This window comes from Fukomys damarensis, unplaced genomic scaffold (assembly GCF_012274545.1).
Source record: "Fukomys damarensis isolate Sample0158 unplaced genomic scaffold, DMR_v1.0_HiC HiC_scaffold_37, whole genome shotgun sequence".
Classification (NCBI taxonomy): Eukaryota; Metazoa; Chordata; class Mammalia; order Rodentia; family Bathyergidae; genus Fukomys; species Fukomys damarensis.
Window position 1 is genome coordinate 25,915,657 of NW_022900949.1, and position 26,401 is coordinate 25,942,057.

At 46.4% G+C, this 26,401-nt stretch overlaps 1 protein-coding gene and 1 long non-coding RNA gene across 7 annotated transcripts in view; both read left to right on the top strand.

The window, feature by feature from the left end:
• Rsu1 (Ras suppressor protein 1) overlaps positions 1–26,401 on the top strand; it is a 175,959-nt gene that overhangs the window by 143,804 nt on the left and 5,754 nt on the right. The window lies entirely within an intron of this gene.
• LOC104850266 lies at positions 367–26,131 on the top strand. Its single transcript, XR_776927.2, has 7 exons — positions 367–650; positions 948–1,116; positions 9,899–10,579; positions 10,700–10,756; positions 10,835–10,939; positions 11,307–11,491; positions 23,124–26,131. It is a non-coding gene; the product is annotated as an uncharacterized LOC104850266 (long non-coding RNA).

Sequence of the window (26,401 nt, forward strand, 5' to 3'; positions counted from 1 at the left end):
AGTTTGTCAAAGTTATTTTTCTCTTGATGCTGAGACCAGATATTCGACACCCAAAGTTAAAGGGGAGAAAGTTTATTCAGCTCACAGTTCATAGAGCTCTCAGTCCCTATTTGGCTTGGTCCAAGGCAGGGTGGCCTGGCAGAGCAGAGTGGAAGAGGAAAAACAGTTTATGTCAGGCAGGAAGTAGCAAAGCAACAAGTGAAAACCACAGCTCTCCCTGTCCCTTTTTTCTTACCCAAGCTACTTAGGGTGGGCAGCACTCACACCTGTAACCCTAGTGCCCTTGGTCCCAGCATCACATACTCTAGTCCAGCCACCTCTGAAAAAGTCCCTTCTGTGACCTCATAAGGCTTTGGGGGGACATCTAGACAAGCCATAGCAGTGTTAAGGGGGGTCAAACAGGTGACACGGGACGAGTGGCGGAATGCTCTCGCACTGTTGTAGTGCATCTGGCCCTTTGTTCACGATGAATCAGGAAGCCATTGGCATATTTTGAGCTAGAGAGTGACAAGACCCTGCTAATCTCTTTAAATGTCACTGCTTCAACAAAGCCAAAGAGGGAGCAGAGAAAACAATTTTGAGGCAGTTGCAATAATGTAGGCAAGAGATGAAGTGGCAGCAGTGGGAAAAACGAGACTATAAAATGCCAGGTATTTATTTGAAGGGGAGGCTGACGGAATTTGCCCATGAAGTGGGTGTGGGGTGGCAGAGCGAGAAGAGTCAGCGATAACTTGGCAGTTTAGCTGAGCAACTTGAATACCGAAGTTGACATTGCTAAAATGGGGTTCCTGGGAGTGGAATGGATTTGAAGGAGGGGGCAGTTTGGGAACAGTTCAGGGTGAGCTCCATCCAGAAACCCAAGCGGAGTTTTCTGTAGGCAGGTGGCTGCAGGAGTTTGCAGGCAGGATTGAGAGTTTGGCTGGAGACGCAGCTGTGTTGGTTCCTAGGTGAAGTCTGGAGGAGATCATCTAAGGAGTGAGTCTAAAGAGAAGACATCCAGACACTCAGCCCCGAGGCACCAGCAAGAGGGGGAGACTTGTGCAAGAAACTGAGAAGGAGCAGCCAGTTTTTTGTGAAGAAAACCAACAGAAAGTGGTAACCTAGAAAGCACGCTAAGTAAGCACCTCGAGGAGCTGGACATTATCGGCTTTCCAATTGCTACTGATGGTCAGAGTGAGTTAAGATTGAGAAATGGCCTTTGGAGTTAATGGTGTAGAGATCTTATTGAGGGTGCGGTCCAGAGCTGGCTTTGGTGAGGTAATGGAGATAGAGGTTTAGCCGGAACGGGCCCAACACAGAGAAGTCCTTGAATTTGCTCAGTTGATAACAAAGCAATAGCAATTGCTGAAGAAGACTGTTAGGTTAAGGAATGATGTTTTTAAGATGGCAGGATATTATCATAGTAGACTACTTTATGTGACTGGGCGGCTAGAAGGGGGATGGAAAATGGATTATATAGGAGAGGGAGGGGACAGTTGCTGGAGCAGTCTCAACCCACGGGTAAAAGGGATTGGGTTGGGGGAGGGGGGTTCATTTGATTTGGTTTGGTTTTGAGGCAGGGTCTTGCTGTGTTACTCAGCGTGCCCTTGAACTCTTGCACTCAGGCAAAACTGCCTTGGCCTCCTGAGTAGCCGGGACTAGAAGCACATGTGACCAAGACTGTGTAGGATTAGAATCTTGAATGCAAGTGGGAGGACCGGCCTTGGCCCAAGCCGCTCATACAGAGTAAAAGGAGAGAAGACAAGGTAGGGGGCCCACGCAGGCAAGTTGGGAAACTGGTGTTTGTACCAGTTGGAAGTTCACTCCAGTGTCTCGAGTTTTTGAGTAAAACAGCATGCAGGCTTATTAGTCAACAAGGTTGATGAAAGAGAAAATATTACAGTAGTATGAGTTTGAGGTGAAAGAAAGGGGTATAAAATAGTTGACTAGCAGAGGGAGGAAGAATAGAACGAAGCAGTGAGGTAGATGGCTAGGAATGCAAGGGCTCTTGAGAATAACCAAGATAATTTCTTTCTTCCTGTTGCTGGAGGAGGACAGCTTGACCAGGATATCCACAAAAGCAACCGCTGTTCCGTTGTTAAATTTGCCCCAATGTGTTGATCCATTCGCCTCTTGCTTATCAGGCAGGAACGTTGTTTCAAGTTGGAAGTGATCATGAATACAAGTCCTGTGAACATTCTTTTTATGGGTAGACCTTGTCATTTCCCTGGGTGAATTCCTAGAAGTAGAATTAAAAGGCCATAAAATAGGTATATATTTAGCTTGTTAAGAAATCACCAGCTTTCTGAAATAGTTGTTCTGCCCAGGTAACCAGGCAAATGCTTCATTCCTGTAGGTGGCGAAGAAGAAGGTAGAAAATGCAGACTTATCTTAGCAAATCACAGAACTTTGCAAATTATAGGTCACAGAACTTCTAAGGACTCAACTTCCCCCAAAGGACTATATAAAGGAAATAAATTGGGTCATCTTAAGTTCCCTTGCAAGCCCCACTTTCTTTGGTTTTTGGTGGAATTCTGCCACATGGCGATAAACAGCCACAGCTGTGCAGGTTTTTATTGCGTGAGCGTTGAACGGCATTTACTGTACCGGACACAGTAAGGACACAAGGTGCGGAGGCAAAAGGGTTAGGCTTGTACAAAGTACATAGTCATGTGTGAAAAATCTTTAAAAGAAAACAGTGTAAGGTGATACAGAACTCCACTCAAAAATTTACATAAAAAGTTGTATACCTATGAATAGCTCCCATCTGTTTTAATTATAACAAATACTGGGAGATGCAATTGGATGGTTTAAGGAGAAATGCTTACACATTCACTGTCTGGATTGCTGTGGCTTGTTTTGAAACCAAAGTAGCAAAATATATGTCTCCGTTACTTTTGCAGAACTACTGGCCAAATATGTTCAACTGGGCTCTCTACAACCGAGACCAGAGAAAATTCCCCCATTTCCTTCCACCAGACAGGAGCAGCGGCCCCACGGCCGTGTTGGACGTGCCGTACTCGCTCTGTCACCTTCCTGGCTGGCTGTTCCCATATTCAGCACTGCATGGTGAAGGGTTCACGAAGGCTGGGGAGTCATGGTTCACTTGGTTGAAGCCATCTGATAAATAGAGATTGCTAGAAAAGACAGATTGAACATCAGTGTGAGGTCCCAGACTGCTGTAATTTTTCTTGCAGGTTAATGAGAATTAGGAGTAGGGAGGAGAAAGCCAGCCGGAGATAGCTGTGAACCAGGTGGTGATCTGGTGGAGGTGGATGTCCATTTGCTTTCAGTCACCCTTCAGAGCCTTGGTGTCCTGAGACACCAGGACACACCCAGGAAAGGAACCGTGTTCTGAACTTGTCACAGCTTTTTCAAAAGGGACTCTGCAGAGCGTAAGCAAGGGAAGGCGTATGGGATCTTGGAGTTGAGACATTAGCAGTCAGTTAGGTCAAACTCTTGTGCCGTGCAGATTCCTTTCGACAGCATCCCTGAGCCAACTGTCACCTGGGTTCTGCTTGAATTCCTCCAAGTGGCCTGGGACTCACTCCCTTAGCACTTTCACTGTAGGGCCAGCAGCTTTTCAGTGCATTCCATGACAAGAGGAAAGAATTTAAAACAAAAGCTACTCTGCTCTCATGGGGTAGCAGCTCTACTTGATTTTGTTTCTCTTCCTCTAGGAGGATGGACAGACATCATAAACTTTGATTTCCTGTTTCTTGGAAGCAGAAATGATTTCCTTCCTGGGGACCACCCTGACCCTAAGAAGCCCTGAATGACATCCTGTTGGTCAATAAACATGACTGCTCCTTTGCATTTGGTGTATCTCCTATTCAAAGCCCACTTATCTGTAACTCCAGAGCACCGATTCTCACCCAGGACAGTTTTGCCCATTGGGGATGTGTGGCACTTTCTGGAGATGTTTCATTTGCCACAACTAGCGTGGATGCTACTGATAGCCAGTAGGTAGGAGCCAGGGCTTCTACCGCACAGCCTCCCATGCACAAGACAGCCCCCATGATGAAGAATTACTTGGCCCACAATGTCATAGTGCCAGGGTCAGCAAACTCTGTGCTAAAGGCATCGATAGATGCCTTTCAGATGGTAGCAGGCCTAGTTGACCTTTTTTTTGCCCTTGTTTTATTAGTAGCATCTAGGAAAATTGAAAGAGTTGTAATTCCATAAACAGAAGAGTTTCTGCATTTCTGTTGCTCATCAAGGTTCTTACAGTGAAGAGTAGAATTGAGCAGTTCATGATAGGAAGGACTCATTGCAAAAATCAGCGGATGGAGGAGGGGCTGTACTATAATGCATGGCAGTGCTGTCTGCTAGTTTTATTTGTTTTCATTAGTATATGTTGTGATACATAATAAATATATTTGGGATAAGGAATTGGTACATACACATATCACAACTTGATCCTTTTCTTCTGCTGAACGTAAACCATCATGGTCCTAATGAAATGGTGGATACCTTCAAATCATAAATAGGAGCATATTTTTGAAAAGGCTCTCAGGATTTTTAAGACACTTCCAACTCATTACTAATAAAGCAAGAATGTGTATGTTACCTCCAATTAAATGAGAAGACCAAGCCTTATAGAATCAGAGTTTTAAAGGCTTTGTAGTTTGGATAGTTTATCCATGCAGTTACAGAAAAGCATCCTGTTTTACATAATTGACCCGAGTTCTAAACCTGGTGTCTTGTTTATTGTTTAGTAGGGATTTTATTCCGTTGGTAGTGTTTGTATAACAGGGAGACCAAAGCAAACAGTTTTGAAAGAGCATGAGAGGTATTTTCCCCTTTGTCTCCAGAGACAATAGTAATGTCTGCTAGTGATGGACATTTTGATGCATAATCATGATTTGATAGACATAAGTGTTGAATAATTTCCCATACACCCTTTCGGGGGTGGGACCCATGCTGAGAGAGGATGCAGAAGAGCTTGTCAGTCGAGGCAGGAGCTAATTAGATGAGCCCCAGTAACTCTCTGGACTGATTCCAGAAGCACACGCCCTGTCGCATTTGCCTGGGACATCATCTCAGGTCCCTGTCACCCATCCCTTTGACTCAAACCAGTCTAGAAACTTGATTTCTGAGGATTTCTGAGCTGCACACTCGCTGCCAGGGATTGGAGTGGAAACAGGAAGTGTGCATTCTTTAGGGGCACAAATGTCAAGGTCAGTGAAGGAGTCTTGGACACACAGTGAATCATAAATCGTAACTCGGTGAAATAAGACAGGCAGGATGAACTTGGTGGTACCTAAGACTGGGATTGAGAATTGTCCCTCTGGGTCAATTTTGCCTTTTTCTTTTCTGGTGAGCATAGTTCTTGAATAACTGTTTTCACTTTTAAATGAAAATGGGAAAACTAAAAGAAAAAGAAAGGAAAAGGAGCTGTTATTGGTGGTGGTGACAGCGGGTCACTTAGAACTCCAAGGTGTTCCAGAGCATAGGGTGGGGAGCTCTTTCCATCATGTGATCCCCCCGTGGTAAAAACCACCCACCAGGTCCTGGTGGTGACCTCCCTGGCAGGCACACCTCTGTGGTGTGACTGTGTTCCTGCCACCCAGGGCCCAGCACCGAGGTACCCAGCTTATTCATGGCTCAAGTTACCCGGGTGCCCCGAACTCTGCCCTCTGGAGACCTGTTTTGAACCAGCCACTCTTACGCCTCCCAGGCCTCGTGTGGAACAGGGCGGTTTTCTCTGTGATGGGCGAATTAGTTACCAGAAACGATTTTCCAGCAGACATTTGGATACTAATTATGAGTGGATCCTTGGGACCCTGAAAGGCAAATGCATTGATGTTTGTTGTTGGTGATTAAAATGAAAAACAATGAAACAAGAAAGAAATCTCTTTTCCTAATAGACAGCAATGCACATTAAGGTCAGGATGTTTTGTCTGAGTTGACTGTGATCGACCTGTAGTGTAGGCAGAGGGGTTAGAGAAGTGGTTAATTAATTTGCGACTGTACTTCGATTGAGACGAGGCTATCTCAACACAAAGCAGAAAGCCGGCGTTGATTAAACGCAAGGCGACATTCGGGGTGATGTTCCCAGACCGTCTCCATTTGATTCGTTTCACTTCATACTGTATCCCAGGTTTGTGAGACTTTTCTAGCAAGTTCCACCCAGGAGGAATTATTTTCAATTAAATGGATCATGACCACTGCCGAAACCGCCATGAAAGGCACCTGGAGTGTGGGCCGTGTGGGGAACAGAGCTGCCCGGCTCACAAAGGACAGCCTGGAGTCAGCTGTGCTAATGCTGGCTTTGGGTATCATTTCATTCTTTCCGGTCAGCTGTTACATTCACGGAGTCTAGAGAGAAAGGTGGGTAGATATTTCATGGAGCTGCGTGATGCAAGAGGGTGGATGTCACAGGCTGTCAGTGTGACGAGACAGAACCTGGGTCACTGGATGAAATTATAATATGTTGTGAGGGTGTTAATAAAGAAAAAGAATAGGAAGGAGATCAAATATTAGTGGAGAAAGTAGAAAATTAGAAAAGAGGCTGGGCGTGGTGGTGGACACCTGTAATCCCAGCACTCGGGAGGCTGAGGCAGGAGGATCGCTGTGAGTTCAGGTGTCAGCCAGAACTACATAGGGAGACCCTCTGAAAAAAAAAAGAAAGAAAAGCCGGGCATGGTGGCGCACACCTGTAACCCCAGCACTTGGGAGGCTGAGGCAGGAGGATCACTGTGAGTTCGAGACCAGCCTGGGCTACATAGTGAGTTCCAGGTCAGTCTCAACTACATAGTGAGACCCTGTCTCAACCCCCCCCCGCCACAAAAAAAAGAAAATTAGAAAACAAGGACAGGAAGTTACATACTAATTTCATATGGGTGTCTGAATGGACTGGCTTTAGCAGCGCTTGAGGCAAAGTCCCCAAGCATATAGTCTAGAATACTCCTGAATGAATAAGTAAACAGAGACACTCATAAGTGCTTTTTGGGGATGACTTTTTTTTTCAAATAGGTGTTTTCTCCCTCAAAGTAATTTGTAATTTCTTATGTTAGTTGATATAAAGTAGCCTCATAAAGAATCCGTGTCTCTGTTGCATTGCAGTCCTGATGCTCTGGAAGCTAAACCTGTCTGGCTTTACTTAGGGCAGAGGGCAGGGAGCCTTCAGTTCTAGGTGCGGACTGTACCCCAGTCAGTCCAGGACCCTTCTCTGCAAGGATTTAACCAGACTCAGCCTGGTGCACAGACTGTGTTGTTCCACGGTGGATCAGGTTGTGGCCAGGAAAGTGCAGATGTTTATAAGGAGCCATGGTGTGTTGAAGTCTGAATTTTTTCTTTAATTGCACTTAGGGCTGAATTTCCTAATACTTTCTCTTGCTTCCAAGGTAGACATGCAAGACAATACTAATAGAGAGTTTAGTGGAATTATTGACTCTCATTTCTCTCTGCATGTTCTCCAGTTTGGTTTTCTTGATAATTTGATTTTTTTATCGTGCAGCAATTCAGTGACCTCAGTTCTCCCTCTCAGGAATAGGAGAGGAAAGCACTATGTGTTTAACAAGCTTTAGCTCCTCCAGTCTGGCCTAGTTCTGCAAAGGCAAGCTTCTGGGCACCACCTGCTCACCTGTCAGAAGTTCAGAAACTCAGGGACCCCTCACACCCCCGAATCAGAACCTCCATAGGCACAGGGTCGAGTGGGAGGAGCTGCGAGTGCCTGGCAGGCTCCCGGGTAAACCTGCTCTCGGGGGAAGGACAGACCCGGAGCGCCAGTTCCTGATGGGAGCGTGAACAGTGCTTGGCCGAGAATGAAGCACCCGGGGCCTTTGCGAGGCACTAAAGATAATCAGGCTTCATGAAAATGACCCAAACCCAAGAGAAACTGTAAAACTGAAGCATCCATTTCATGGAATTTGCTGCTTCTGGAGTTGAGGAAGAAATGGCCCTTAGGAGAATTTCGTTATAGATTGTTTGAAAAGTCAAACAACGAAGTTCAATTAATAAAAAGCAGCAATTAATAAAAAGGAAGAAGGTAAAACTTAGTTTTAAACGAGACTTACTCAAAGCCCTCACTGTTTTTCCCTTGTACCTTCACGTTTCTTATAAAACAATTCCAAAGTGAGAAATCAGGGAACAAAATACACAGCATGCATCAATTAGGGCCTTTTCTCCCTGTCTTGTGTAGCTGTTTATTTAATGCGCAAAATTTTATATAACATTGGTTTAAAAAAATGCAAAACTTCTTGCAACTTATTCTGTTTAACCAGTGAAGTTGTTAAAGCAAATGGAGGTACTGCAAAAATTTCCAAAACTTTCCACCCTAACTTCTGGAACCACACTCTCCACGCTGCTAATTAATGTAAAGCCAGTTTCATATATTGAGATGTTTAATCAATTGGCAGGTTGCTGTCAATAAACACATGTCTTAAGTGGTTTGTAATGGACAGGCTAAGGAAGTGCCCTGTGTGAGGGTCAGGGCCACTGGGAGAAATCTCTCTCACTCCCCGCCAGCGTGCCATCCGCAGCCAGCCTGGGATTCGTTACCTCTGCGTGCGGTATCCAGGGAATTTCGTTTCCTACCAGCAGCCAGTTAAGCAACACGCGGGAAAGAGTGGTTACTAGGGGATCGGTGTACTAGAGAGGGCAATGCTGTCCAAGTTTCTTCCTACTAAACCTGTGTGTGGGGCTCTAACCCATTCTACCTCGCTTAGCTTTCCCAGCAGCCCTGTGAGAAGGATCAGTTTCTCCAAACCTCAGATCCTTCCTGTTACAAATACTTTGGTTATGCCGCTACAGTCCTGAAATAGCTCATATAAGTAATATGACTTACCAGGAGATGTTTAAAAGTCGCATGAATTCCCCAGCTATAACGCAATGGAGAAATGAAAGGAATTGAGTTTATTATGTAGTACATTCGATATATAAATGCTGGTGCTGGCTGTCCTTGAGGGTGGGAAGTAAAAGGCATTTGTGTCTGTGCATAAAAGTTCCACGAACTTGGTGGCTCTCACGGCAGGCTCACAGAGACACGATGTGCCGCTACTCAAAGTCTGTAGAAGGCCACACTGTCAATGATACAGTTGTAGAAAATAGCAAACGATTCTTAGAAAAGCTCCAAAAACAAAGTTCAGGCCCACCTTGATTTGTACAAAAAACACACTGTGGAATGTCTCACTTACACTCATAGTGGGCGGAAAATGCTTCGTGGCCACGTGTAAACCTGGCTTGGGTTCTAGACCCCTGGGCTGCTAGACAGGGCTTCCGCCTCCCTGGCCATCCAGTGAGACACCAGGGAGCCGTTCAGCCGGGGGACCACCCTTGGTGCCTCAGGGGTGGCTTGCTTTTAAAGACACCTGGCCTGTGTCCAGGAGTGCACAGAGCAGACTTCACCCTGCCCAGGAGGCCGATCACACACAGCCCAGCAGCGTGGCGGAAAGCCTGCGCAGGAGCACTGCCACCCCAGGAGATAAGTGTGCTCGCGTTTCCATCCCTACGTTTTCCGATGCAGCACCTTATGCTTCCGTGGCTGCCCCAAAGCACAAAAGCAAGAAGTTGCAGAGTCGGGGAGCAGACTGTGGCCTGCGTCTAACCTCAGTTGCACCCTTCCTGTGCATCAAGACAGGCCTGGGCAGGCTGCATCTCGGGTGGACTGGCATGGGGTGCACACTTGCCCTGGCCTTCCGCCGTGCCCAGGAGCTTTGCTTGTTACCCAACTTTCCCAGCTCCGCAGTACTGCTCTGGCTCCTCCCTTTCCACAGTCACGACGGTTAATCTGAGCCCCTTCCCCAAGTCACCGGCCTCGGAGGAGAAGGCCTGGGTTCCAAACTCGGACCTGAGTGCCTTCAAAGCCCAAGCTCTTGCCTGGTTCCATGGAGCAGGAGAGAGTTGTGTACACCACGTGCATTCCACCCATGCACCCCCCTCTGACTTCTTCCGCTTTCTTCCTCTTACCTAATAGGCAGGGTAGCCACATAGTTCACTGGACAAGTGAGGTCACTCGAGAATGCTAGCGGACACTGATATACCAGGATGTCGTCGTGAGGCCCTCAGGACCACTGGGGGACTTTGAAGAAGAGCGCTCGGTGAGCCGTTTGCAGTCGACGCTCCTACACAGAGCCGGAAAAGAGCCGCGTGCTCGCAGAACACACTGTGGACCCTGCTGTCAAGGGAACACTGTTGAGGTTTGCTCTAGAATGTTCCCCAAAACTCTCCTGAGCTCGGCGGCATGGTTCTGGAGGGTGATTAGATCTGGGGGCCTTGTACTCATCAATGGTTTCACCCTGGGTGGGTTCAGCTGTCGAGGGTGCTGTTGGGACCCTGGGCGGTGTGACGTGGAAGGATGCATCTCCCTGCGCTGGGCCCCTCCCTTCTCTCTCCTTTCTGGTCGCCATGAGGTGAGCAGCTTGCCTCCTCCGAGGCCCTTCCACCCCTTCCCCCACCTTGGAGCCATTCAAACATGGGCTGAGTCCTCTGAACAGGAGCCAGAATACCCCTCTCTACCTTTAAGTTGGGGGTATGGAGTATTTTGTCCTAGCAACAAGGAAGTGACAGAGAGAGCCTCTCTTGGCTACCATCTTGAAGAAATCTGCAACTTTGCCCTTTGGGGATGTTTTCCACTCTTTTCATGAGGCCGGGACAGGTGAGCCCTGAATATTTCTCTGTGGTCATAGAGTAAGTGGGGGAGCTGGGGGATGCGGGTCTCCAGGAGCACAGGCAAGAGCCTGCTTCCTATACCCCAGCCTGGTCTACTCCCTTTTAGGAGCAGGACCGCAGAAGCCTTCTTTCAGCTGACATGTAAAGCCTGTACTGAAAAAGTGTAAGTGACTAATTCCACCTGAATTTCCCCAAGCCTCTGCGCTTGTCTTTGTTTATTGTATTAATAAATACTGTGCAGCTAATGTTCCCATCTGGCGAGGAAGAGGAAAGTGCGTGAAAATGAAGTTGCGGTTACATCAGTCCAATACTAATGAAGGTGATACCCACTTGGCATGGTAGAAAGGTGGGTCTTTATTTTAGAGTTCTTAATTAAGAACCGCCAAGTGACTAATATTAATTAGGAAGCCAGCTGTATCCTCCAGTTTCATGGTATATTTCTTCTTGGGAACCTGTGAAAGGAGTGAGTCTGAGGCTCTTTTAATCAATCAGCCCTCGAGCAATTATCCGTTAAGTATACTTTGTGTGTGGGGGACCAGGCTGTGAGGACAGAGATTTATAAGATGCTGTCTCTGCCTGCAGGACCTGCACCTAATTGAGGAGTGAGTACAAAGGGAAGCAGTATTTCTGACAGTGAATCAGAGCATCCTAAGAAGCGTGGCGTGGGGAGGGAGATTTTCAGACATCACAGGTGCCCTCCCTGACTCCCCCAGGTTGCAGAGCAAGCCTCAGCGGAAGTGATAGGCTGTGTCCTTGGGAACGTTGGAGCACACCTGGCAAATTGGAAAGTTGGAGGGCTTGAGGATCCTGAGCAGAAATACTTTAGTTGACTGGAACTGGATCTAAGGAAGAAGGATAAGAGTTCAAGTTGGAGAGGAACAATGGGCAGCTCCGAGAGGTAGAAGGGCATCATCCTGGGATATGCACTTCCTCTCTGGAGTGCTGGGTCTCTCTGTCCACTGTTACTGATTCTGCTATCACTGCTGGTATTTGCGCACGCGCACACACACACACACACACACACACACACCCCTAGGCCTCCTGCAGAGATTTAATACCCTGAGCTGGGGACTTAATGCACTATACATACCTGGCATGATCATTCATGATCATGTTAATAAAATTGTGCCTAGAACAAGGAGCTTCCTAGGAGGCACCTCTAAACCCCGTCCACTTTGCTGCATTCTAAGTCTCTTTTGGCAGTGATACGTTAATTTCCCCCAAATTCTCCTTTTCTGAGTCGCTAGCAACTGAAGAAGGATCACATGAAGATTAAGTTGTAATGTCCTCTTTTTAAATTTTACTTTCCTTCACAGAGAGCTTCAATGATCACAGGGTTGTTTTTTTGTTTTTTTGTTTTTGTTTGTTTTGTTTTTCCCCCCAAACTTGACTTGTAATTTAATGTGCAGTTCTCTGAATTTTATACCTAGACATTCAGTTTGTTGAATTGTATCTGTGAATCGCAGTGTGTTAAACCACCTGGCCCGATGCCCCAGATCTTTTTCTGCAAGGCTCAAATCCAGGAACCTGTGATTCTTCAAGCACCTTTACAGCCATGTTTCATTAGTGTTTTCTTTTAAATCTTCCAAAAAGCACTGGTGTTGACCAGTTGTAAGACTTGGAGCTCAGGGCCTGGAAACTTACAAAGCCTTAATCTATAGGTTTAAACTCAGGGAGCTGAGTCTGATGTACTTTTCTCTCTCAGGCTCTGCCACTGAACTTTTTTCTACATCTGTTCTCACCAGTGCTAGTTTTTCTTGAGGTAGCACAGGCAAGGGTGTATGTATTTGTGGATAAGCCCATTCTAGCCCTAGTTTATAGCCTTTTGCTGTTGAAATTAAATCAGACATCAGAGCAATCTTTTTTCCAAATTTTTAAGCATTTTCCATAATTACCTACTTGCTGCTTTAGATACAATCATCAGTTGTTACCTTGCAATGCTGTCCCAATGCCATGGTTCTGAAATCCCTGAATACTGTTGCAGACAGTCACATTTCAAAAGGAAAAAACTTGGAAATAGTAGGTCTATGCTTTGCACTTTATAGCATGGAGAATTTTACTAACCTATGTCATCATCACTAGTAGAATTAAATCTCTTTGACAGTGAATGTGAATGATTTCTGTACAAATAAAAAGCAAAATAAAGAGAACGTAAGCACAATAACACTGTTCTCCAGAGGAGGGAATTTTCCCATCCAAACAGTACCTGTATTTTTATATTATAATCCTTTTCCTTAAGTCAGTTCATGTCCCAAAATGTACTTTTCCAAGAAACTATAGCTGTATTCTAAATTCTGAGCTGGTGTCACTGGCCTTCGAAACAATACTTTCGTGATGATTACAGTTACGGCCAGCATCTGCACACGTGCGATCTCACAGAATGTCTTTGGGATACTCTGCAGGGCAGTGCCGTATGCCAGGACTGCGGCAGCGTGCGGGAAACAGCCATGGGTCCCTAGTTTTAAATTCAAAAAGAATCTCAGGTTGAATTGTATCCCTTAGCTTTGTTTATGCCAGATATTTCAGCCTCACAACTACACGTTTGGGGCCTGTCTTGGTCTCTTTTCTGTTGCTGATAACACAGTACCTCAGACTGGGTACGTTCTAAAGAAAAGAGGTTTATTTTGACTCAGAGTTCCGGTCCAACATTGAGGGGTTGAATCTGGTGATTGGCCCTCTTGCTTGCTGAGCTCTGAAACAGTACAAAGAATCTCAGGGTGAGAGATCTCATCAAATTGGCTTTTGTAGCAGACCCCCTTTCTGCATAAGCCACTAATCCATTAATCGCACAAATGGATTTAACCATTCGCAAGGGCAGAGTCCTAATCACCTCTCACAGGTCCCGCCTGGTCCCACCTCTTAATATTTTAAAATGGGGATTAAATCTCAGCCTGAGTTTTGGAGGGAACAAAGCATATTCAAACCCTAAGCTGTGCAGATAATTCTCTGTTGCTGGAGATTGCCCTGTGCATTGTCACATGTGTAGCAGCACCCCTGGCTCCATTCACACCCCTAGGGGTGACAACTCCATAAAACATCACTCCAGACATTGCCAGATATCTGCTGGCAGGGGCAGAATTGTCCCGGTTCAGAACCACTGTGTTACACATGGGTCACTGTGTTGTTTTTACTCTTATTTTAATTACTGATCCTCAGTGGTTACTTGGTCAGGAATGCGTATTTAAAATATACAAACTAGTTTTTGAAAGCATATTTTAGCATTCTTTTAAGTAGGCTTGTTACTCCCCTTTACCTAACACAAAAGCGGCTCTGGTCTGTCCTCACCTCTGCTCGGGCCCTCCTCACCCCTCAGAGTGTTAGTTTGCACCTACTGACACCTGTTCCCGAAGGAGTCTCACTGCTAAATGGAAGACTGGATTCTCGCGATCCTTCCCATATTTTCCGGCTCATGTGCAGGTGTGACTCCTGCCAGGAAAACCCAATGAAAAGTTGTCTCAGGTATTATCCACCCTTTACTCGCAGAGGCCTGCATTTCATGTCATACTACTTGCTTTCCACATATTATGTCTTGTAATTGTCGCAAAAGTCCAATGATGTTAGTTGATATTGCTTAGCTCTCTTTTTTTTCAATCTGAAAAACTAAAGCTAAGTTAAATAACTTGCCTAAAGCCACACTGCTACAGCTGCTGCTCTGTTAAAACAATTTGGAAGCAATCTGTCCTCAAACGGATAAATGTTAAACCTGTCAGTATGCTCTGATTATTACTGTTTTATTTTTAAAGTACATAGAGTGAAAACTTGAAAGATATTTACCAAAATACTACTAGAAGTTATGTTTAAGTGGGTTACTTCTGGCAGTTTTCTTTTGACCCTTTTCTGGGTCATAATAAATTTTTATTGCTTTTTTTTTTTTGGTAATGAAATGTACAAGTTCAAAGTGAAAGAATATGTAGTCAGTGTTACTGTCAAAGTTCCTTTTTTGCTGTAGTTCTAAGGCATGTCTGTATTCTATACATGTACAGATGCATGTGTCTCTAGATGTCTGGGCTCAGCGGTCTTTCAGAGTTGCTTTGCCGTATCTGGGCCAAGGGCTGACTCACCACATCCTGGGAATCATGCAGGACACTCCCTTGCAGTTCCCAATCAGAATGCACACTGATGGAAAATAGGGCAGTTGGGTGATCTGCTACCTCGGTCGTGTTGTTTTCTTTTCTTTTTGTTTTATTTCTTTGCTGTGCTGTGGATCAACCCCAGGACCTTGTACGGGCTAGACAAGCACCCTTGTCTAGCACTGGGCTAGATCTCAGCTCCTGTTTTAACACAGACCCCTCTGGGAGGAGCTGCAGCCTTACCTCCCAAAGTGAAGTGCAAGAAACATACTGGGTGCCTAGACTGGCTCACTCTTAGAGCCTTTGTTTCACATCGCCATCGAGCCTTTCCCTAGTGAAAACTCGGAACTGGAACTCATTTGACAGCACCACGAGGTGGAAGCGTAGCATGCTTTGTAGTGTACTTGCAGGCAGATACATGTGTGCTAGCAGAATGCACCGGGCATTTTTCAACTATGTGAGTATCATCCCAAGTGATACTGTTTTTACTTAAATACCTTTCCATCTATGGCTTTTCGTTCATTTTTAATTTCCTACTATTCCATAATAATTGCATTTTAAGTTTGAAAATTATGGTGAACCTTATGCTCATCAGAAATCCTTTTCAGTCAAATACTAATTAGCACCTAGCATTTAGTCCTCATAGATAGCACTTCACTTGAAATTGAGGGATCAGTGCTTTGCCTACTCAGCACGACCATTTCCCTTAAGTACAGGGATGCTTTCTTTACTTTTTATGTACCTCTTCACAGTAGGTGCACAATGTTATCAGAACTGCCTTCCTTACCCTTATGTTGAACTCTTCTTTTTTTCTGGCCTTGATTCTGTGCCCACCCTCATGCAAGCACCCCAAAATACAGCCCAGTAATTTTCTCCCATAACCCCAAACTCCCATGAAAGGTGACCTGGGGTGAGACTGTTTCTTGAATTCTTAGTGTACATGTGACCTTCACATCCATCAGTAGTCTTCTGCCCTCACCACAAGCACTCTGTCATATCTAGAAAAAGAAATTAATGTTGCTTTTAAAGAGCTATAACATTTTAATAAGTTTCTTCTCAGCTCTTCTCTGATGTGTATCAAGAGGAAATCATAGTAACAGAGACTATGGCATTACAGTGGTGTGCGTGCCTGAATAGATTTCCCCACGAGCTAATTTTCCCCGAGAAGGCGCATTCCCAGCCAGCCATGCCCCAGAAAAGGTACCCAGAGTGGTGAGTCCAGGTCTGCGATGCCTGTAGGTACTGATTTCTTATCCCTAAATTATTCCCTGGCGCTGTGGTAAACAGGATCAAAGCTAATAGTCTAACGAAAAGCGCTTGCTTTAAATGCCCAGTGTCCAGTGGGGTTTGGCTGAATTCTCCCTTCTAGTTAAACCAGCAGAGCCCACTAATGTTGCTGCCAGAAGGCCAGTGCTTGGCCTAAATCCGCGAGGTCTCCATGCCTTTGTGCTGGCCGCTAAATTGTGGTGGTGATGCAGCCTCTGGGGACCCACAGCCCACTGATAAGTAGCTCCAAGAGCACGAAGCAGAGCATATGGAAATTCCACTCTCATGCTTAACATACAACACACAAAATGAATTTTTCATATTGGCTTTTTTAAAAGATGGAAGCATTCCAGCTTTTCCTCACTGGCGTGCCTTTTGGACTTACTGTCCGTTAAAGCAGCCAGGGGGTGGGGGGATGACTGTAATGTAAGCAGCGTGGTGTTTGCAAGGGAGAGCTGTAGGAGAGGCGATGATGATTTTGGAAACATTATTCTGGGTGCTGAGCTGAACAAAGAGTCATTACTGCAGGGAAAAAATCCCCCAAAACACGTTGTTAATGTACTCTCGGATTTGGACCTGGAGAACCATACTGTGAATGGAGTGCAAGATAAGTAGAGAGGAAAACAGCAAATGAAGGGGCCGAATAATCAGGGGGAAAGGGAAGGGGAAGCTTGCCTGCTGGCATCAGCAAAGAGAACATATAACCAGTGTCTGATGCATTTCCCTAAGAATCAGTGTGTTTGCAAATTGCTCCATTGCATCTTAGCAGAATCTAATCCGAGTAACGAAGAGCTGACTAGCGAACATAGTTGGATGAATTCCCTCAGTACTCCTGAAATATAACAGAGCAAGGAACAGTATAATGAAAAATAACAGAGAGAGTAGCTAGGGGCTTAACTAATGATCAGTGTTCATTACAACAAATGACACTTTCACTGCAGCGTTACCATAAAGATTATTGACTCTTACGTAATGTGGTTCCCATCTGAATAGATTGGAGAACAGCTTAGCCTGTGAATGGGAGAGCTGGAGCCCAAGGACTGAGCTACACTCCATCTTTCCCTCACTCGTGTTTTCCATCCGTGAGGCGAGCTGCCCGTTAAGGACCCTGGACAGCGCACAGGTCAGGCCTCCTCCGCAGGATCCCCCTGACTCTCTTTGGGTTGACCACCAGGGCTTATCTGTCATCACTCAACTGGCGACCAGGCTCAGAAAGTGACTCAACTTGTTGGTAGTTTCATATCCAAGGACTCTCCGTATGTTCTCTGCCATTTGCTATTTTCCTCAAGCATACATAATACAGCTTTTTTTTTTTTTAAATATCTCTGGAAAGAAACTGTGTTTTGTGTAAAACTTTGGGCAGACAACCATAAGGCATTCTGGAATTCTGTGGCTTCGCCCAAGTGTGGATTCGGCAGCCCTGGTTCCAAGCACAGTGCACAGTGGCTGTGGTTTATTGAACACCTGTTCGGTACCTGCTAAGCACTCTGTTATTTCCTCCTTATAGCCACCCTAGGAGGCGAGCGCTGCTACTATCAGTCCTGTTATACAGTTGACAGAGAACTTTCAGAGAGACTGGGTAACTTGTCCAAGGTTACCCAGCTGCCAAGAATGAGAGATGAGCTTCAGAACAATTTCTAACAATAGTCTGCTTTGTGTTGATTTCCATACAGGTGCTGAGCTTGAAGAAAGAGTCCTGTTCACTCTCTCATACACTCATTCTCCCGCTCCCTGAGTAAACTAGGTTCGAAGTCTCTCAGTTGCCCCAGAACATGGTCTGTTGATCTTCGGGGTCACCACTGCCTTTCCCTTTGCCGGCTTGCGCCCAGTGTCATCGTACGGGCCAGTGAGGAGCCTTCTAGCCACACTGGCATCGCACTCGCGCTTTAGTTGCACCTCACTTTCGCCAGCTGCACTTAGAAAGTTCACCTTCCCAGGGGTGTTTCTTCGGTGAGATTCTTCCATGAAACACTAGAGATTCTTGGATGTGAGGCACTGTTGTGACAGGCTTTAGCTCTTCCCTCCCCACCCGCAGCCACATTTTTGCCTGTTGGGGGCGACCGACACAGCGAGCTCCTGCCAGAAAGTCAGACTCTCTTCGGGATCCCGCCGAGGCCCCACCAGGTTCCTTGTTGGTGCCCGGAATTCCTTCACTGATCTTACAAAATAACAAATCACGCATCTTAATTTTTGAAACGTTTGTGTACTTGCAGAGCAAAAGTTTGTCTAAGAATCTTTAAAATCTGATTTTGAAAATAGAAGCTGAGCGTGGTGGTGCATGCAGTCTGGGAGGCTGACGCAGGAGGGCCCCAAATTTGAGCCCACAATTTTTTAAATTGATTTTTCCTTAAGACTCAAAACATAATAACTAAAACTAAGAGGGAGGCGGAATCCAAAGATGCATTTACTGTTGCACCTCCACAGATACCTTCTGTGTCATTCCTGTCTCTCTGGGGCAGGTGGGGACCGTCCCAGACACCACCTCGTTTCCTTCTGTGTGCTGCCACATCCCTTGCCCACCAAAAACTGGGCTCCTTCTTTGTGTCTCTGGCCAGTTTCACAGATTGGGATCTCTAGGGGAGGAGGAGCACACGTTGATGTATCTGCCCTGTTGCAGAGATGGCATTCAGCATCACAGAGAGCACTGCTTACAGGAATTCGGCTTTGCCAGGGAAATAGCAAAAGGTACCAGGTGCCTGTTGCTGCTTTTCCCCTAGGAGAGCCTCGTGGGTATAGCACCATGTGGATAGTAGGCAGCCGGAGGTTTTGTGGTTTTGCTTCCCAAGCTGGGTGTGGTGGTGCATGCCTGTTCTGCATGTTTTGTTTTTATCTTTGCTCCATATGTAAAGTGTGATTCACCTCACCGGAAATCCTTGGATAATGGATGAAGGGAAAAAATAATACAGTACCGTCTGAAATCTCAGGCACCGTGCCCCATCCTGACCAGAGCAGAGGAGGAATCCTGGAGAGGCGAGCCCTGTGAGGTTTCATTTACCATAATTTGGGCGAGGGTTAAGTGAGCTCATGTCGCTGTGGAGCCCTGCAGGCTTCAGAGATAAAGTGTGCAAGTTCCACTTGCGTGCCCAGCCCTGGCCGACCGAAGCCGATGCTCACGGCATTTCACGGTGGGTTCTGGGGCAGCTCCATGGAGCTCCCCTCAATGTGGTGCTTCCCTGCAGGGACAGGGTGTGTGGCATCGCGCGTGCTCAGTACTTTCTACCCCCTTGCAAATCGAAAGACGTCCCTTTCTCTGTGGAGGAACATAGGACATCCAGTCAAGGGGTTACTTCCAGAACCTCCTGACACCCCAGTCAGTATTCGTAGCCCTGCCTCTGACCCTGACAGCTTTGTGTTCCTGCTTCATGAAATGTCCGGCCTTCCGTTGACTCGGCTGTGTGTCACCTGCTGTGGTCAAATCTCAGGAAGGGGAGAAACTGGAAGGGAAGGACACTGCCGTGAGCAGAGTCCACACCAGCAGCCACAAAGAGGAGGCAGAGGAGACGCAGTCGTGACGGCATTAGTAATAGTCGTATTCTCTGTCTGCTTTCACCATTCGTCACTACCTGAAAAACACGAGAGAGAGAGAAAGCTGAGGCTTCTTTTTAGACACCAGCATTCCTAGTTAAGTGGCTGCTGACCTGTGATTGTAGCATCATTTACATCCACAGCCCCCAGACAGTTGTGGGCCCTGGGCGGTTTCACTGCGGGGCATTGCTTGGGGCCTCGATGAGGTAATACACAGGAAGCACTGTGGAGGTTTCCGGTGTAACGGGTGTAAGCGGGAGTGCTGCACGGGCTGCTCTGGTGAGGCTCCCTCAGTGACGTTAGAGGTCAGGACCGTCCCCGAGCTGCTCAAATAGGAACCGTGTAAGGCCATAAAGAGCCTTCTATGAGTAGAAAAGTTTGTTCTCATTTCTAATGTGTGCCAAAGCAAAGGGAAGAGAATCACCACTTTTATAATTTTTTAATGAGATATTCTTCATTAGAGTTCTGTCTTTAATAGTTCTTACTAACAAGGGGTATGACCGATATTCACTGAAAGTTGTAACACACTGAGGAAAGTGAGTAAGAAAGTGATATACGTGGTGGCGCACGCCTGTAACCTCAGCACTCAGGAGGCTGAGGCAGGAGGATCACCATGAGTTTGAGGCCAGCCTGAGCTACATTGAGAGACCCTGTCTCAAAAAACAAAACAAAACAAAAAGTGAGGTAGGAACCAGGAACTGTGAAAGAAGGTAACTACCTCCAACACCTCACCCTGCCGTGCACGGTACATATTCAGTAAACAGCTTTCAGTGGGACAACAGTGGGCAGTCAGCAATGGCTTTGGAAGCAGGGCATCAAGAAATGTTACTTAACTGAGATTCTCCTTAAGTCCACGTGTCCTGGGTGACTGTGGTGCACCAACTACATGGCAAAAGTGATTCCCACACTGTCTTTGTACCGGAGGCATGAACGATCCGGCTGGGAAGTTATGCACACAGGTCATTCCTTTAGTACATCCTGGTAGATGCAGTGATACATCCTTTCATTCATTCAGTCAACAAACAGCTGTAGTGTTTTCACGGCACAGTGGAGGCAGAGGAAGAAGACACAGTTGCTGCTCTCTAGGAACTAGTCTTGTGTTAGGGCAGGCAGGAAACAGTAGTGATGTAAGAAACAGAAAGGGTGATGCACGTCAAGATTAATGTGGTCAGAGATGTGGGCACGGAAGACTGGATGGGAGAATTGACATTCAGAGACACTCGACACGCGGCATTCCCTTTGGTTGCGGGAAACACAAACCCTAAGCGACTGAGAGCGTCCTCTGATAGTTGTACAGGAGCGGCCCTTCCGTACAGCAGACTCCACGCATGTCATGGTAGAAGGGCCCGAACAGCGCCACTGGCCCCAAGGTCTCCATCCTTCATTCCTTGGTCTGCTGAGTTCTGTCCTGGGTAGATTCTTGTCACACCTGGCTGAGGTGGGAGCCGGCTCATTCCTACCGTTCTTGATTCATTGGCTGTGGCCAGGCGATGGTATATCCCAGGGGCTCAAGGCTGAGCTGTGAATCGTGTGACCCAGGCCTGGCCAGCAGCCTGAGATGCTGGAATCCAAGGGCTGAATCCCTATCCATGGCGGCTCTGTTCGTCCACCTGTTAAGTGGGCTTGGTGATGGGACCCAGTTCAGGGAGATTTTGAGGAGAGCAGCAGAAGAAGCAGGGGCCCAGAAGTGGGTGAGGGCCTGGGATGGGAACGGGGAGGCGAGGGGGAGGCGAGCTGGCCAGAGGACGGACTGTGCAGTCTGCGTTTGCATGCACGCTGGCAGGGTAGGACTGGTGCCACCTCGTGGGGACACTGCCCTGACGGGGCGTGCACAGCACTCAGCCTGCCCCCGTCCTCCCCACCTGCATTTCTCCCACTGTTTCGGCCGCTGACTGACTCCCTTCTCTTTTTTTTGAGACAGGGTCTCACTCTGTAGTTCAGACTGCTCTGGAAATCACTGTGTAGCCCAGGCTGGTCTCGAACTTGCAGCGATCCCCCTGCCTCAGCCTCCCGAGTGCTGGGATCACAGGCGTGCGCCACCACGCCCAGCTCTGACTCCCTTCTGATGGACAGATTCCCTGTGCAGCTGTGTTGGTAGCTTTGGTCTGCTTAGAGCCACTCCTGCTGGCCTGGGAATCCTATTGCTGTTCTGGGTGACTTATGGTGTCTCGGCTCTGACCTATTTTGTACTATTTGTATCATTTAACTTACAGAGGACAGTCTTAATTTCCTCTATATTCATGTTATCAGGTGTTGGCCTCAGTCTCCCCCTGACTGGAATCATCTCTTCAGCTAATTCTGTATGGGCAGGGCATGAAATTCAAAGTGGGTCATATAATATGGATAAAATATAATAATCTTTGATGATATAGGATAGCATCCAACTAGGCATGTTAAGAGGTCAATTAGAAAATTGCTATTTTGTAACTTGATTTACTAGTTAGTAGATTTCTGTAGTACTGGTTTTAAGAATAATTTTAAAGGGGTTAATTGTCCATAGATAAATAATTCCTTGTTTCCTTCCTCATATTTGTGAAGAGGCTTGTATATCTGTGTGTGTATTACACACATAGACATATGCAACCAAGTGTTTCTTTTTCATCCCTAGAAGTGCCATGTACTAAAAGAATTCTTCCCTAAAGAAATATTCACTCCAGGTACAAAGTGTATCAGGGAAGTAGCTTGTGTGAGAAACTTACCAGCGCCCTTGGACTTATTTCGTTTCGCCTTTGAGTTTATTCTGGAAATTGCAGCATTTAGCACTTTGCAGTTTAATTTAAAAGGATTACCCATTTTCTTAAACGCTTAAGCAGGGAAGCAAGTTGCAGTTATTGATTTTTCTCTGCATGCATTCGGTGGAAGCTGGATTTGCTGTTTCCCCGGGGAGCATGCCTCCTGAACTGCACGCCTGCTAGTGACAGCTCGGACCTCTGATACATAACCGAAGACCTTGCCTAATATCCTTGCAACTGCTCGGGGAATTTTTATTAAGTAAAAGCATCATTAGAGTAGACAGGATGATGAAGTTTAATGAGCATCTTTTGTGCACGATGCTGTTAGTTTTGCTCTGCCAGAACCCTCATTTCTCCTCTCTTGTGGGGCAGTGAGCAAGTCTGGAATGTATAACATGTTTTTAAACTGCCTTATAGTTTATATTTTTACACCACTTGATAGTGTGTTCAGCCAGCTATACATTCCTTTTGGCTATTTTTATAGATGCCAGTTGCACGTGTATGTTTACACTCTCTTTGCACACTGTGCATTGAGAACCAAGAACAGTAATGGAAAAGACTGACAGACCCATACCATCACTAGTGAATTGCGTGGACCTGTCTCTTGGAGCTCTGATCTCAACAAGATCGTTGCCATTTGGGTTAATGAGATTCCTCATAGGACCAGGATGACTAATTTTTATTTCCTTTAAGACTCAGCAATTTATGTGCTAAGATTCTGTCATCAGCCCCTCATTGCTGCTAGTTAGGATAAAGATACTGCAAATACTTATTAATAATTTGGCTTCACACTTTGTCCACAGATTTATTTGCAGAGATTTTAAATTTAGCATCCTACCATAAGATTACAAATTATAAGCAGAATTATTTCTCTCCATTATTTCTGCTAGCCATCTACTTAGATTTTAAAATTGGTTCTTTTCTTGGTCTGTATAAGGACTTTCCATGGAAACTCCCAAAACAACAGTAGGGAGGCATATGACACGAACAAATGACTTCAGAGCAGCATATTGTACCTCTCATATACCTGGCATTCTGAAACACAATATTTACATCGCACACAATGTGTTCCTAGCAGTGCCTTGAATGTACGGAATACAAAGGAAGTGAAGCTTGTACTCTCCACTCTCAAGAAAAGGGTGGTCTTCTTAAGAGAGCCACACCGAGACAGCCAAAGAAGATGCCTGACGAGATAACTTAGTCGAGTTTGAACTTTGGAGAAGTTGCCTGGGTTTGGCCCAGGCCTGAAGCTGCAAAGCACCACTTTCCTCATTTGAAAAGAAAGATATTACCAGGACCGACCTCGCTGGCTGGTTGTGGCAGTGAATGGTGACTGGGTGGTAGTCGCAATGTCGACGCCGTGCTATCGCCAAGGTACTCTGCTCATGTTTTGGAATAACAAGCCAAGGTGAAGCATCGCTTTGTGTACCACCGGGGACTTGGTGGGAGAGCCTGACAAAGCAGAATAGTGATGGCGATGGAAGAAACAATGAAGCTCTCAAGTGCTCAAACTATGAATGGGATCTGAGTTGTAGAAAACACCTAGCCAGACCTTCTAGACGATAATAACACAGATCAGCCAAGCTAAAAAGTAAAAGCAACAACAACGAAACAAAAGCAGACCTGAAGGCTGGCTGGCTAACTGGCTGGAAATGTCAGTCCCAGGTTTCTTATTGAGTCAGCACTTTTTTATTTCTCCCGAAGCACCCTAAAAAGCCCACACCAGTCTGATTGCCAGTGAGGTCAGAATTGTGCAGATGTTCCCGTCTTCCAGCTCAGATAGCAGAGCTTCTGGAAAGACATAAGAACTGAAATTACCTCCACGTAGCAGAATTCCCACTAGATCCTCCTTTCCTACTCTCCACACTGCCCACCTCAAGACCAGCCTTGCTTCCCTGGTGCTTTTGGTGTACAGGAGAGATGACATGGGAAGCTGGCCCAGGTCCCGTGTGACATGGCTGCTCTGTGCAGGGGACCAGGCGGGGCAGTCAGTCCAGGTGACACTGGATCCTTTTCCCTGTGCACACGCCAAAGAGAGACCGTTCTATTAGACAGGTACAGGACACATTGGAGGAGACAAAGTACCAGCAGCAAGGAGACCAACCATGGAACCATTGCAGTAAGCCGATGGCCATGGCAGCAGTAGGAGGTAAAGAAGAATGAGGATGATGGAAATCATAATAAACTGAGTACCATAAAGTGGCTAAGTGACCCACTAAGTTCGGAATCTTTTGAAAAACTGATGAAAGCCACAGCCCTTTAAGCTGCAATATACAGGCCGAGTTTTGCCTAGAGTTTCAGGTAGTTCCATGGTCCCAGCCTAAGAATTGCTAGTGTAGAGGGACCGTTTGTCAGATTTGACTAATAAGCAAGCAGAAAAAGAGGCAGATGTCAACATGATGCCAACATTTGATCCTGATGGTTTGGAGACAGGGAGGATGCTGGGAGGGGTGTCTCACCTGCTTTGCTGGGTTTTGTCGCTGAGTCTCCAAGTGGATGGAAGAGGATCTTGACTTAGAGAACTGCTGCTCGGAGATCACTGCTGTAGCTGTAAAATCGGGTGATCTTTCTGGGGAAGAGGATACAGAGAGAAAAGCAGGGACCCAAGATCTGAAGAGGTCTCCGGAGAGATAGGAAGAGGGAGCACAGGGCTCAGTAGCCCAAAGAGGAAATTGTCTAGGAGAAAGGTGGCCCATAGTGGTCTTCATTGGTACAGCAGAAAAACGAAGTGACGGGGCCAGGGATTTAGCTCAATGGTGCTGCCACCTGCCTCGCAAGTACAAGTCCCAAATTTAATCCCCAGTACCAAAAAAAGAAAAAGGAGGTGATAGTGCCAGAGACAGCATCCAGCAGAAACAATAAAACTCATGGATTTTTCCAAAATGGAAGGTGCCCATAGTAAATAAAACTCACATATCAATAATTGAAAACCGTGCATATCACAATGCTTAATAAATATATTGTTTATTAAGACGACTGAGATTATGGTGGACTGGGAGTTTCTTCTGCTGTGCAATCTTTGATGTAACGGGCAGTGGTGGTCAGGTTCATGGGGCTTCAGGGGGCCCATCTGTGGCCTTCTTTAGTAACACACCTCTGACGTGACCCTCCTGGTGACCCAGGCGATCCGGAATCGTTTTGTAATGGTTCCTCCAGTGATGCTCCCTAGCAGGGGTCCTTCATTCAGCGCTCAGGCAGGGCCCAGCCCAACGTTTGCCCTTGGCCATCACGGCCTGGAACGAGGGCCTTTGTGAGCCTGAGCAGGGCCAGACTCCTCATCCCCCGCAGCAGAGAGCACCCACAGGCACCCCACCTTTGAAATCGTCTTTGGCGACAGCAGCCTGTTCATCAGACTGGAGAGTGTATGGCATCCTTTCCCATCACTTTAAAGTGCTCTTTGTTGGTTTTTCCCATGCTTTAATCATCTCCCAATCATCCTTTAGAAAGCTCAGATTTCAGGAGAGAAAAAGGTTTTCTAGGGCTCTGTGCACAAGTCCCCTTTACTTTTTGGGCTGAGCGTTTCTCCCAAGGTCACTTTGTCAGCTCTAAGGGGACATAGCCAGATGGTGGTGCCCCTTCTTCCAGGGGTCCTGGCCCAAAGGCGTGTGGTCGCAGTGCAGGTTCCACACAACAACACGTGTGAAGTGAAAGCACCTGGCCGGTGGCTTGTGTCATGGAGCTTTCTGAGAGGCCAAAGACAGCCACTGCCATTCCAGAACAACTGTGTCACGTGTGCCCACGTGGACACGACCATTTCCACGTCTAATTTATTCTCCCCCATGCCCGCCAGAGAAGTGCCTGTGTCTGCCTTCGTTTAGCAGATGAGGACTTCAGACTGGCAAGTTGGTGGCATTCCCAAGGCCAGCTGTCTTCAGTTCTGAGCAGGGTGAGGAATAAAGAGATGGGAGAATCATATCACAGAGAAGTATGTGCACCCATGTTTATAGCGGCACAGTTTGTAATAGCTAAATCTTGGAAACAACCTCTTTGCCCATCCGTTGGAAACTGGATAAAGAAGTTGTGGTTTTTCTATAAAATGGAATATTACTCAGCCATAAAGAGCGAGAGAATAGATTCATTCATAGGAAAATGGATACATATTGAAGATATACTCCTAAGTGAAATAAATAAGTCCCACATGTGTAAATACCGAATAGTTTCCCTGGTGTGAATATTCTGCAACAATGCATAAGATTCTAATAAGATTACTGACAT